The 14,770-nt window shown below is 40.7% G+C and overlaps 1 protein-coding gene across 8 annotated transcripts in view; it reads right to left on the bottom strand.

The window, feature by feature from the left end:
* The window catches only part of LOC124180943 (synaptotagmin-7), a 206,071-nt gene that overhangs the window by 43,123 nt on the left and 148,178 nt on the right, over nucleotides 1-14,770 (bottom strand). For 2 of the 8 annotated variants that reach the window (XM_046566917.1, XM_046566916.1), the window contains exon 1: nucleotides 8,832-9,210. The exons of 5 other annotated variants lie outside the window; for them this stretch is intronic. The gene's annotated coding sequence lies outside the window, so the exon portion shown is untranslated. Of the gene's footprint in view, nucleotides 1-8,831; nucleotides 9,211-14,770 lie in introns of those variants that run through there. One more of the 8 variants, XM_046566918.1, reaches the window with a different exon arrangement.

Genomic DNA, 14,770 nt, shown 5'->3' with positions numbered 1-14,770 from the left:
ACGTGGCGTAACGAAATCGTCCGACCGTAAGGGACGATTATTAAGATAAATTGTTATAAATTGCGTCTCGCGGACGTCTTCGATTTTAGAAGATTCTTTTTTCCACGCAGTTGATAAACGAAGTGTGGCATCTGTGGGTCAAATTGACGTTGAGGTCACACTCGCTGAATGAATCTTTTGCATTATGTACGGGATGTGTTTTCTTTTGTTTTTTTTACTTTTTGCGGAGTTTTTTAATTTAGCGAGATACGATTGTGAACCAAGTTGCGGGTAAGGCCGCAATCGAGCCTTTAGACGATTGAGGCAATTGCAATTCGACGTGAGTCTTGGCGTAAATGAATTTGAGCGGTCGTTCATACGATTTAGGAATACCGAAGAATCTCAACAGCGTCTTTGTCACTCCACCGTGTCTTTGAGTGCCTCTGAGGCACGTGGCACAATGTATTCACGGCTGTAGATTCCGGTGCTCTCCCAACTTTAACGGTGAAAATTATTTCACGGGGGTTAGCTGCGCAGGGTGTGGAGGTGCTTGAAATATTAATAAGACGAAAGCTTTAAATTCCAACGAATTATCTACCTACGGATGAAAAGTAGGAAGTTATTCATGAAGGACGGCGATGCAGGGCTTGAAACTTGGAAAAAGTAATAGCCCATATTTTCAGACAGTGTAAAAAAAAACGGATAATTTTGGATACTTTACGACGTCGTGCATCGTAATTCGAGACTCCAACGTTAGTTTACCCTCGTTCTGCCTTAAGAATCCTTGGATCAGGATTTTGGCACGTATAACTTCCCGTCGTGGCACCAAATTTTTTTCATGCCAACCCAAAGATGCCACTAAAATCCTACGTTTCCTTCATATTTAACTTTTGCCGTGTTGGACGGATAGAAAAGTAGTCGGGTTTTCAGTATCCCTCGAACCATTTCACACGGATATATTTGATATCACGAATATGTAGTAAAAATTCGATCAGAAATAAAAAGACGAACAAAAATACGTACACCAATACGAATTCAACCGTGCTTACATTTTTTTACTCACACACGGATGAGGCCAATTCCTGCAGCAGCAGTGATTTGAGGTGTGATGGCAAGATTTTTTATTTTACCCGCAACTAAACTTAAGCATTGAATTTGCATAATTTTGGCGTAAAGCTTGAATCCGGATCGTTTTCCACTGACTAAGCTGTTGGCTTAGGATAATTTGTAATTCGCAGAGATCACGGACGGAGTTTCAGGGTCGTAATGTCGATGAGTGAGATAACGAGAGTCCGTATAACGCGGTTAATAGACGCACCGGTGTCTGGTGAAAATCGTTTTTGTGATGATTTCGTGAAATACTTAACGGTATATTAGATTGCAGGCTAAGTGAATAGCCGCGTAAATTTTTTAGTCCTTTCGCTTCTTTCTTCCCGTTATTTTTTTTTCGAAAATGCCTGAGCCCACAAAAGGCAAACACACTCACGTCACTACCCCCCTCCCTCAGTAATCAAATGTCCGTAGGAAGAAAATTTTCTTATTTTCTTTACGAGAAACTCTTGAGAACCGCTGTTCAATAGTAAGTATGTACTCAGGCTACCGCCTTTTACGATTCCCTGCGCAAGCTCTTCGGAGTCTAGAGGGTTGAAACCGAAGGTTCTTCTCACCGCCACCGGAGGGTGGAAGCGACATAAGGGCGAGTGTATGCAGGCGATAGCGAAAAGGTACACGCGGCAGGCGTTGCATTAAAGCTTTCAATTTTACGGTCCCTTCGATCCAGAAAAGCACGAACCTGAGACAATTTAATGCACCACAAAACAGTTATATATACATATATACAGACACTTTACTGCGTAACGCGTCGTTAAACGACGAACAGCGTCGGATGCAATGGGTACCGACTAGTTACGTTACACGAAGAGTAGTAAAACATTCCGGAAAATAGTAATAGAAAACAAAAGAAGAACCGAAAACCGTGTCTACAAATCCTTTCTCTTGATCAATACGAGCGCTAGATTCAGGTCGTACATTGTCTCAGAGTGTGAGGAGACTAGCGAAATACCCGCGGTGAAAGCTCTCCGCAGCAGAATACGCGCCGACTTTGATTATGAAATATGCGGGATGCAGCTCGTTGGACCAAAGAGTGCAACATCGGAGTCCGCGGTGCTAATTGCGGCGAATGTTAATACACAGCTCGCTCTCTGCGGGAGATGATAACGGATTCATTAATCAACGAGGCTGGATGCGCTTCTGTGCGGTGCAGGATCGCGCGTACGAGTTATCACGCTGATTTGATGGGCGAACCTGCTGAGTTTTAGGACTTCGGGATCCGGGGATCCTCGGAAGAGGCCGGATGCACGGCTATATCGCCTAATGCTGATGGAGAACCCATGGGCGTCGGTGGGACTTGATGAAGCGATTAATAATGGGTCTTATCGCGCTCGACCAAACCGAGGGACCGGGTAAATTGTGAATGACAACGACCCTCGACGATGCCGTGTGCGGATTAACAATATGCGTGAATAACCTGGCCCGAAAATCGCGCGATGTTTACCACTCGGCGGTTGGTCGTGTCTATCGATTGATCCTCGACTCGTGTACGAGTGGAACGTAGTCGCGTATCGACCTCTTCTCGATAAATGGGCTCAACAGGTTGTCCGTGTAAGCTATTTCTAGCAGCAGAATCGCGTTAACTTGGTCTTCTATGTGACGGACTTTTGAGGACGAAGTTTGTCGGACCGAAGATGACGAACGCGTCAAAATTCGTATCTACTCGCGCACTTGCCAGTGTTTGGCATATGATAGATGATTTTGAAGAAATTCCTCAACATTTTTCCTAGGATTAATGTTGCAGAGCTGCAACTCGGAGCAATATAGATAGGATAAATTGATCATGAATGAGGGCATGATTGACTTCTTGTTTTTCAGTTATATGTAGACATAATTTGATGAAATAGTTCTGCCGAGACCGTGAAGTACTTTGAACAAAATGAAATATTTATTATCTTGTGTCCGAGGGAGTAATTTTCGCCAAATTTTCTACCGCGCGAGGTTTCAATTTAACGATGGTATACTCTGCCTTACGGCGTTAAAAAAACAGACCATTCATAGATCACCGAGAAAAATATCGAGATTACTGTGAAGATAATAAGTAGACAGAAAGTGACAGAAAAGCGTAATCATCCGAGGTTACGGTCAACATAAGCAATATTATTGCTGTTCTGCAATTCCGGAAATTTAAAACAGTTGGCTTGTAATTTATTACCAAGCTTCAGGAAAATATTTTTTCTTAATTTTTAATATACGGGGACGGCCGTTTATACTGGCATCCAATATTGACGCAGGTAGCATAAATTCTTGACGTATTTAAGTATTTGTTTTTTAGAGGTGTAGTTGGAAATGAATTTTTAACGTTAAATTACGACGAAGTACGAAATTCGGGAAATGATTTTTGACTTGGTAAGTCGAGGATTTTCCATTCATCTCCACGTATACCTTCGTGCTCATCAATAATTATTCAACGCCACTGTGTATTTTACAATTTTGCAATTTCCACCCTTAAATTTTCCGACAGGTTTAATCTCTTATTGACAAAGTTAGAGCCGCGGCAAAAGGGAAGAGCTGTGTTCAAAATTACTCACGAGTAATGAAAGCATAACATATTCATACAACGTTGATAACTCGTGACTTTTGATAATATTTGACGACCTAAATTCGCTTCAAAAGCGAAGTAAAAAAAATTCCGCACGTATAATTTTGACTGGCCATTTATGATGCGGGTAGAAACATGTGTGTGAGAGAGATAGAGGAGGCCGATCGAGGGAATACGGAACAAACAGGGCGACGAGCCTTTCCTCTCTGTGGACAATAGGCCACTTCAACTTCAATTTGAAGATTATATTGAATTTATTCGCTCGACATTAGAAAGTATAATGAGCCTAGAACCTAGGGAAGATTGAATGGAAAGAGAGAGAGAAAAGGAGAGAGGGAGGGAAAGAAGACGATAAAAAAAGGAACCCGAGAGAGGATGAAAGCCAAGAAACGGCGGTTGTGGGGAAGAAGAGCTGTGCAGGCTGATTGAACCTGCTGCGGCTGAAAAGCACAGATATAAACGATTCTCGGGCTGCAGGGCGCATTGCGGAGACACAATTTGGTAACAATAATAGTTGGATTGATATTGCCGATGCCTTTCTTCTATCGATATACGTATGTATGTAGGTATGTAGGTATACAGGTATATAGGTATCTGCTCAATATACTCTATGTACACAACGGAGGTGACCCTGAAGTTTGTTCAGCCAGTAAATCTATATAATCGATATTAACACTGCCCAGAAAACGTGTGAACTGAATCCGGTTGGAAATAAAAATACAGAAAAATAAAACGGCAATAGCTTTTTTCATAACCGAATCCGGTAGGGTGGTCATCAATTATTCAAACAGTCGAACTGGCGAATGGTCAATGGCATTTCATCTGTCATTTCTCTCACATATGATTTATTCATTGTATGAGAAAACAGAAAGCCAAAAGAGGAAAAACGACCATGATTTTCAACCGTGTGCCATAAACTGCAGACCGAGTTATCTTTCTTTTTCGCTGGAAAAACTCGCTGTACAACAGATTATTAAACTTTCCAAGCTTCTACTGGGATATACATATACAGCGGAACGCGGTTCTACCGAAATTGAAAGTGAGCACCGATGGATCCCAACTTCGTTTTATACCAGGTTAATGGTAAAGCTTGCAGAACGCCGGAGTGGATCAGATGGGCTTTCTATATGTACGCTCTACTAGCCAAGCTTTGATATTAGTTCGTAAATGGAAACGCGGAGAGTAAAGTCGGATCACTTCTGACCCAGCCGTAAATTCGGGATAATAGTTCGGCACATGTACGAGACGATATATTACGCGAAATTGGAGGATTCATCGATCAGAAATTTAAGTTGCGTCAATTTTACGTAAAATTATTTTCGACTCTATTCGTTTCATTTCGTTGTAGAGCGATACTGCTGCCCGGTTCAGATAGTAACACCTATTTTTTTTTTTTTTTTTAAATCATGATTCATATTCACTATATTAGTTTTCCCCGTAAATAAAATTTCAACGATTCAGCAACGGTTTATGTTTTCTAATAGTATCAAAATTAATACTCTCAAGCTTGCACATGGTTGCAAGACGCTTGGGGAGGGGGGGGTAAGGGTTTGCACTTTCGAAAAATCGAACTTTTTTTTGTCTTATCTTATTGTTAAACATTTCAAGAATATATTCCCAAAATTTTAAGTCGATCTGAGCAAAACTCTTGAAGTTATTGTCTAGTTAGTCTCTTGCCCTTTCACACTATAGCTCTGACAGCAGGTATACAGCTTTTCACTTCTATCGTTCTGGTCCATTATCCTGTTTCGAGAATATTTTATTTAGTAAAGACCGGTAAGTAAAGCCATAAAGACATATTTTATATTTGTATGTATACTATACACTGTACAATATTTTAAAACGAGAGACGAGCGTCAGTTTGTCGTTGTACGTTCGATCGTGCGCTTGTGATTTTTTCTCAAAATCATTTTTTCAAAGTCCGTGTTCACTGCCATTTAAAAACTACTTGACCGATTCATTTCAAACTTGGTACACATTTTCTACATATAAAATACCTCCCCCCAACGTTTAGTTCAAATTTTTTTTTTACATTAAGGGGGTTTTCCACTCACAAAATGGCGGAATTTTTCGTGGAAAATAGCAGTTTACACTTTAGATGGCCACCGAAAATCTTTAAATGAAAAAAAAAAATAGTGATAGAACGTTGGGGGAGGATTTGATGATACTTTGACTAAATTTTAATGGTTTTTGATTTCAGATAATTTCCGACCGTGATATAGTGAACACCGCAATTGTTTTTTTTCTAAGACGTTCTGGGGCAAGCTCTGTCATCGGCTTGTTTTTCAATATTTCCGCATGAAAAAATTACAGAATATTGTTAAAAGTATACTCAATAATGTACAAAAGATTTGAATAAATTTGCTTAATCCATACTTTTAAAAAAAAATTCACAAGAAAAGTGTTTCTTTTTTTACGCTGAAACCCTTACCCCCACCCTTAAACACTATTTTGGATGGAATTAATATTGCGGGGTGCATATATTAAAACATTACAGCGTGGGTGAAAAAAATGGCAAAAACTGTTCATCAGGCAAGTGCGGACTTGGAAAAATGAACATTTCACTTTTCGAACAACAACCATCATCAAAGTATTGCGTATTTGCAGACGCATATCCGAGCAGGTACGCAATCCACCACAAGTTACCTGCCGCGGTGCCGAATAATTCATTCATTCCCGGTATACTCGGGGTAGAAATACCATGCGTAATACGCATACGCATTGTGTGGGGGAAAATAAACGACGATGGTGCGAAAGGCAGAGTTACCTCGACGATCGATTCGCATACGGGTAAAATGAGTGATTGTTCATAACCGCGTGATGTATGTAGCTGCCTATATTACTTCCGCAGTCACAGTGAAGATATCGATACAAGTTTCAGGTAAATCGGTTCATTGGTTGTTCAGTTTAACGTTGACAAATAGACAAAGAAATAAAACCTCTTATATATTAGTATGAATATAGAAAGATATATAACAAGCTTACATGTAATCGCAACGTTTTACTAATTTTACGCGGAATTCGATTTCACACGAGAATGAAAAATTTCTCGGCAAAGCTCGAGGAGGTGAATCGAGGCTTGAGTAAGTTGACGTGAAAGAGGAAGGATTTCGCCAGTGGGTCATGCGGTGCACAGCCCCTCCTCCCAACCCAGTACTCGTCTTTCATTACTGAACTGTCAACACCTTCTCCAACTTCATTTCACGTCCGCCTGTGCAGCACAAGGCGTCGAGCACGTGAAGCGAAAAAATTGAATGCACCAAGGACGCGGCGTCTCCTTTGCAGATGTACACAATCAAACGGTCTCAGCCCCGTTCACTCGAAAGCTTTTTCAATTACCAAATGGTCTCGAGCCTTCTCTAATCTCCCAATACCCCGCAGGACTTGACTGATAATCCGGCGAAAATCTCACCTCGACGTGTATATTTCCCGTACACCTTAGTATCGGCTTTTGTATCGCTAATCGATCTCAAGGTATTAAGGACCCAAGGCAGCCTTTGTCCGCAAATCTCTGCCCGCAATTTCTTGGCTTTGACGAAAAGGAACAAGATCATTGACCAATCCCCGAACCTCAGCCTGCAGCGTTCGACGTTGAGGAAAAAGATGACAAAAACCTCATCCATCAGCATCGTAAACGGAGCTAGATAACCGCGCAATTCTGTCCGCGACGCTTGGCTTGCGGAAAAGAAAATGGCTGCCGTGCGGGGCTAGCTGCCGTTTCAGAAATGCGTGGTATATTGGTACGAGAAAGTAATATGCATGGAAGGGTAGTGTCTGGCACCCCGTGGCGTATTCCCTGTATTCAGATTGAAAGTGAGGATATTTGAATTCAAGACGTTATCTTTCCGTTCCCCGTCCCTCCGCGGCTTCCCCTTTTTTATCGGAAAAATTCGCCCCGGGACAAGTGGCTTCGGGCTCGATTTGCACGGTCGGCGGAGATCGGCAAGAGAGAGGGTATAATTACTCCTTCACCCTCTAAGCTTCGTTAGCCCCGCAATCAGTCCGTATCTATTCAAACTGATCCAGGCGGGGGGTCAAGATAGAAATCATCCCTACTTGGATGCAACCCGAACTTCCTCACATTCGTGCACGATTATACATTGGAGCGGTCCGCGGGTTTCCGGGAGGTGGGAGGCGTTTGGTATACGCATCCGAAATGAACGGCTCGACGGCGAGGCGGGTTGAAAGTGGTAAATTGAAGCGAGCCGAGACGCGAAGCGACGAGCCCACTTGATAATTCCTACCAGGAACCCTATGTGCTTCGGATTCCATCCCCAAAATAACATTACCGCGGTGTGAATTATGGGTCCAGCCGATTCGGGCCATTGTCATATCGGCTTCCAGTGTTTGAGCAACATTCACGCTACCGCCTAAAGTAGAGAAATACTATTTTTTTCTTACCTTCTAGCGCACAGCTTGGAGGAAACTTGGCTAACTCTTTTACTAACGCATTCGGTGATTACGGTCTGAGAATTAGACGTAGTAGTTTTACTTACATAATTTCTAGTAATACCCTCCGTTACTAAAAACTATAGAAGTAAAACTATTACGACTAATTATCAGATATATATATATATATATATATATATATATATATATATATATATATATATATATATATATATGTATATACATTAGGGTGTTGCCCGACAAAATAATTTACAAATTTCCATCCTGGCACCCTCTGAAAAGTTTCGGATTGAAAGAAAGATTCTCTCCAAAGACGCGTGTTCTAAGTGACGTCTAAGATGGCGCTCGTTTGACTTTTCAGTTTTTTAGAAAACGTGCAGAATCGAGAATAAGCGCCATCTTAAACTTAACGTACAACGCTAACATCACGGTAGAAATTTGCAAATTATTTTTTTCTGAAACATCCTAACGTTATATAGATATAGAATCAGCGATAAGTACGGTTGTTCATATCGCTATATTTGGCACATGGTACAAGCTTATCCTATGGTTAAAAATGACAGAAGGTCGCTCGACTTATGATTTCTAATCATTCAACCGGGTTGTCAGAAGTTTGTTTGGGTTGAAAGGAATATTCTCTCGAAAGATGAGCGTTGTACGTTAAGTCTAAGATGGCGCTCATTTGACTTTTCACTTTTTCAGAAAAATATATGTATATACATTACTTTTTACCGGTTCACTTTCGATTGTTGTGACACCATGGAATCTTAAAATCTCGCTCTCATCTTACCAAATACATGTGATGCGGTTGCCGACACAATTTTTACCAAAACTTCTCTGGAACTTCAGTTAGGTATAAAAACGACATATAGGAAAGAAATATAATTTGAAATACTTTACGGCGATATTTCACGACGAGAAACAGGCGATGTACTGCCTTTAAGAGAAAGTAGAATTATTGACGATTAGATCAATTTTTATCTGAACTTCATTATTTATACGGATTGGATAAGTGTAAAAAGCAGCCTGCGTCTTTGACTTCAACCGGCTAGATTTATCACAGTATAAAGTATCACTGTCGAGTCAGACACTACGTCCTGCCTCCCATGCTAAAATGCGTAGGGTAAGTGTACTCTGCGCCTCGATCACGGAACACCGGTCTGACTCAAACGGAGTCGCACCACTGACTGAGCTTTCGAAGCGTCGCGTTCGCGCCGCGCGCGTTTGGATCCAACCCTCGAGCCTTGGACGCTATGGCGCCATCTTGGATCTTGGTGGAAACAGATGAGCGAGGAACGGAGGGATGCGGAATTGAAAAGTGTTGTGAAGTGGTAAAGAGTAGGGGTGCATTCATCTATGATACGTAATACGGAACCATATTCAAATTGAGACTACGTGCCCGTGCAATGTCGCGCTTATGCGCTCAGGCGTTTTATCTTTCAAGACCGCACGCGTCGCTAGAACTCGTTAAAGACCATCTGCAGGGATGCGGTGTTTCGAATGAATCATTCACGGTGTGAAGCTGCTAAGGTGCTTGTAGGGTCGTAAAGATTTTTATTGGCCAATAAGCGTATTTTTTACAGTTAAAAATTGCGTCCACGCAAACATTTTTGCGCCAATTGTGCAGAATTGAAATGACGCGACAATAATATTTCAATTTAGCGGTAAGGACCCGTCAGACACTTCGAACTCACTTTGGATATCCTCAGATATTTCTGACAGCCCAGAATTGTTTAATTTTGATAATTACTTTGATCCTTTCAGTTAACTTTCGCTCGTGAATTTAGCTTTCACAGAAAGTTAAGATTAAGAAAGTTAAACTTTGCAGTTAAAGTCAGCCGAATGCTAACTTCAAACCTTACTATACGCAATCGCTTATTAGTGAGAAATATTAATTTCTAGGGCATGATGAATTTCGCTTATTGACGATGATCAATAAACTAAAATAAGTTTCCGAACTCCCGCAGCTTTGTTTGTGTACGAGGTATACATTTTTTGTACACCTCGAAAAACTCAGTCCATTGGCGATTTGTTACGGTTCTGCACACGCGCAGCACTCCTTAATTACACTTTTATATCTATGTAAGTGAGCGTACATGTGTTAGACGATATAATATCAACTGTCGAAAGTACCTATAAGACCGAGAGAGATCAAGTAGGTGGAAGTAAATTGCTATTATTCTTTAGACGGTAGCGTCATGTGGTATAGGCATTTGTATCAAATGATAAATTTCGTCATGGAAACGGTTCTCGAGGTTTGGCTTACCCAGGCGGCCTTTGTTTTTCGTATTTGCCAAAAATAAAAGTCCAAGATTCAACGTCGCGTGAATAAATGCGGTATCACCGAAGAAAAACAGGAGAGTAAAGATTTCATGCTTCGATGTGTAGCTTCATATATAGCTTGTTTGTCGAGACATTTATCCAAGTTGTAAATTATACCAGCGTGACACGCACCGAGGAGCTGGATAAATAGTGTTTGTTATTTCAGCCGATGTCATCTCTCCATGTTTCAGCACGTAAATTCAACATTTTCTACGCAAACTTTTCACACACCCCATAAAGTCGCTGGGTACATAACGCTCAGAAGCAGGAACACACGTTCTCCTCAGCTGATATCATCTTGCGCGTTAATCTCGTTCTATTTCTGAATTGGACACTTTCGGAAATATCTCAAAGTGATGAATCTTTGATTAAAGCCCGAGCAACGTTCCTCCTTGCGTAGAGCTGCCGGTTTCCTTCTTATTTACCACTCATCGTGAGTCGGCTAATTAATTGAACCCCCACAAGCAGCGGCGAACTAACCCAAACTGCTTGCCTCGGTGGGGGCGATATTTTATGAAACTTACCCGCAAGTTACACGATACGCTGTCGTATAACACGTTGCTTCAAAATACGTTGAACATTGAAAAAAGAAACTGTTTCCTTTTTCCAAATCAATATCGCCGCACGGATTCTAAGAACATACAACATTCAGGCTTATTCTTGCACATTGATATAATGGTATGAAAAAAAAATTATTTACGAGTTCAACTTCTCTGACGTCAAAAAGCATCTTGACATTGTGTTCGTGACGTTTAAGAATGTGATGAATCTTTAACAGGGATGAAGGTTGCATCTGACTGCAAAAGTAAAAAGTAGTAAGGTGTGTTACGTAAAAAACAATAATAGTGATAAAGGACTGTCGGTTTTGACATCTTACAGAAGAATGCGGTCTATGAATTCGCCAAACTGGTTCCCTTCCTTTCTTCTTCTTTGTCTCACCCGTTGACGTTAGATATTCAAACGTGATACACTCGCGCATCATCCACTGTGCCTTTCAATTGGTATACAATTTCAAACCTGACAAGAAGTCCCGTTCAACCACTGTTTGAAATGAATTGAAAGTGTTACATATTGGACAGCCAAACTCTAGGTCTGCTCGAATTTGATAGAAGTGAATGTGTGCGATACACGGTACGGGAAGGAATAAATTGAGGCGTGAAAGCTGGGCAGCAGTTTTTCCTCCGTTTTCCCAGCATCCGCGTTACCGGAGAAAGGCGATCCCCTGTTTTCACCCCAAAAAAGAGTTTCCGAATGAGGGAAAATTCATGCGGTTAGGACGAGGAGGAAGAAAAAGCGAGGTGTAAAGGCACGAAGGTGGCTCCAAGGACGGAGGGTTGCGTGTAATGTGATACAGGCTTCGATACATATACCGAGAGAATAGAGAAGAAGAATGAAGGAAAAAATGAAAAAACGAAGCCTACCACGTGTGAAAGTTTACATTTTGCAGGAAATTTGAAAGCTCCCGGCGAACGAAGATTGAAATAGATATACATTGTGGAGTCGGTAGATACGCGTGACAAGATAAGATCGTAAATCGTTTTGAACGAATACTTTTCACGATGCTGCGTACGAGCAAGTTTTCAGCTTCAAATGCGTATCATCCCCGTATACATCCCATATCGCGTCTCTCGTATCCTCTGTCATTCTTTTTCCCTTCGCCATTTATCTTGACGCGTGAAAAGGTGCAAGAGAGCGATATCTGCTATGTTGGTGACTCCCTGCCGGTCAGCGGTACTTGAAACTTTTCACGTTGCGTGAGTATTTTTACAATGGTAGTCGGTATCACTAGCCATGTCGTGTTATAAGGTATAATAACTACGTGGGGTTTGGTGACACGCGAAGAGGTCAACGATTTTGTGACAAGGTAAAAGTCGACAGCTCGTGTCACATGTCAGCGCACATTCCCCGTTACTCTCTCTCTCTCTCTCTCTCTCTCTCTCTCTCTCTCTCTCTCTCTCTCTCTCTCTCTCTCTCTCTCTCTCTCTCTCTCTCTCTCTCTCTCTCTCTCTCTCTCTCTCTCTCTCTCTCTCTCTCTCTCTCTCTCTCTCCCATTACTACGGGTTTGTGATAATGTGAGTCGAGCTATTGATAAGGGGCAGGTCACATTACTTGTCCTTTTCGATTTTAGCAAAGAGTTCGACAAGGTTCTCACTTTCTCTTAATGCGTAAGCTTAGATGTTATGGTTTTAGTGATTCAGCTCTTAGCTGGATCTTTGCTTATCTCTCAGGACGTACTCAGGCTGTGGTAGATGACGTTGGTGCTAGGTCTGAATGGAGATCGACTGCATCGGGGGTACCTCAAGGATCAGTCCTAGGACATTTACTTTTCTCCTTATTCATTAACGATATCAGTAATTCACTTAAACATTCCAATCACATGATATTTGCGGATGATACTCAAATTTATTTCAGCTGTGAACCGTCCAAGATCCATCTAGGCTTACAAAAGATTGAACAAGACGTTGTCGCCATAGCAGAGTACGCTAAAGTCAACCAACTGACACTAAATCTAGGAAAATCGAAGATCCTCATATTGGGCAGCAGTGGAAATGTAAATTCACTCGGCCATACAACACTCGCTCGTATAGCACTGAATGACACAGCTCTGCCTTATGTGAGCATAGCGCGTAATTTGGGGGTTGTAATGTGTGCAAATCTATCTTGGGCGAGTCATGTTTCAGCCATTTCGCGGAGTATGCATTTCACACTTCATAAGCTCAAGTATCACCGAAATGCACTTTCACTTGAGCTCAAAACTAAACTAATATCAACTCTCATTTTTCCCATTCTAGATTATTGTTGTCTTGTTTATTACGATTTAACGCTTGAGCTCAATACCAAGTTACAAAGACTGATAAACTGTGGCATTAGGTTTATATTTCATTTAACGAGGGACGAACACATCACCCCATACAGGCACCAGCTGAGGTGGCTATCGGCAGAAGCAGACGTAATTTATATAATAAATAAGTAAATTAATAATTTTCTGCGGATAAATACTTTCCAAATGCTACAAGGAAATGCGCCATCGTGTATAAAGGAAATCTTCGTGCGCCCTGATATATTTCTTTATAAATCATTACGTTTAATCCCACTCACGTTCCACATCCCATCCCACAGAACTTCTACTTATCGAAACTCATTCCATCTATCGGTTGTCTACTTCTGGCACTCTCTTCCGGTCGCGGTGGTGTCTGCCTCCTCAATTGAACTTTGAAAAACTATGCTGTTTACATATTTGTTTCAAATTGAAATTTCTGCCCTAGGTTAGTGCTTAGAAAAAGACTTGTATAAGCGTAGATTTTTATGATTATGTATTTATATTTATATTATCGATCAATTTTAATACTTTAATTTTGATACTTTAATTACTATAAGCGCAATCGAGTAGCTGTTGAAATTACGATGTTTCATACATACTTTGTTAGTTGTCGATTTTTCACTCAATTGTGCTTCAATGTTTTTCTACTGCGATCTTGATTGTTATACTTTCTCTGTTATTTCTTGTTATATATATTATGTGTTTCGCTAAAATGCTTTTTGTTGCCCCAAAGTTTTACTATGGCATAAAATACACAAATCACAAATCTCTCTCTCTCTCTTATAGTTTATCTAATGATTTATATATGTATACCTATTGCGCTGATATCTTCTTAAAAGATGATAAATAATTATTATGTATACTGCGTATTGTTTATTTTTATTTACATGTCCTATATCGTTGTTAATGTAATGTTTGGTTCAATTGTGAATAATAATAAATATTATCTAATCTAATAATTTCTTTCCATCAACAACCATCTCATACCCATTAGTATTTACATTTGTACGTTCATTTCTCATTTCCCCAAAACGCGTCGAGTGCAGAAGTGCTTCTGCTTTCACTGCCAAAGTCGGGGTGGGACTCGCCTTTTCGTATCATTCATTCAAAGGGAAGTCAAAATGAGAAAGAGGGCTTTATTACAGACGTCGTCCTCATTTTCTATATCGTTGTAGTGGGTCTAGTATTTGCGTATTATAACTGCCGCGCGAGAGAACCCGACGTTGATGTTGGTGAACTGGAACGTTTCAATTAGATGTGCTTTCTCCTTCAAAAGACGAAGCAGGAGGAAGAGCGCAAGGTGAAAGTATGGGTGAAATAAAAAATAAAAATACATTAAAGAAGAAAAGGAGAATAAAAAATAGTTACGGAAAAGGCGGAGGTGATTAAGAAGGACGTGAGAGTAAAAACCGGAGAAAGAAATCGCCAAGTTTTCTCCTTTCAGGAAATCGTTGATTTCTTCGAGTTTAATTATGTTTCACCGGTATAAGACTGATACAAAACGTGTTAGAACGATTCTTCTTTTGTAATACGTAATGTTCGGTACATTCGATAACAGCCTGGAAATTATATCACAGAAGTCAATT

Source organism: Neodiprion fabricii, chromosome 4, assembly GCF_021155785.1.
Source record: "Neodiprion fabricii isolate iyNeoFabr1 chromosome 4, iyNeoFabr1.1, whole genome shotgun sequence".
Classification (NCBI taxonomy): Eukaryota; Metazoa; Arthropoda; class Insecta; order Hymenoptera; family Diprionidae; genus Neodiprion; species Neodiprion fabricii.
This window is presented reverse-complemented; position numbering and strand designations above follow the sequence as displayed.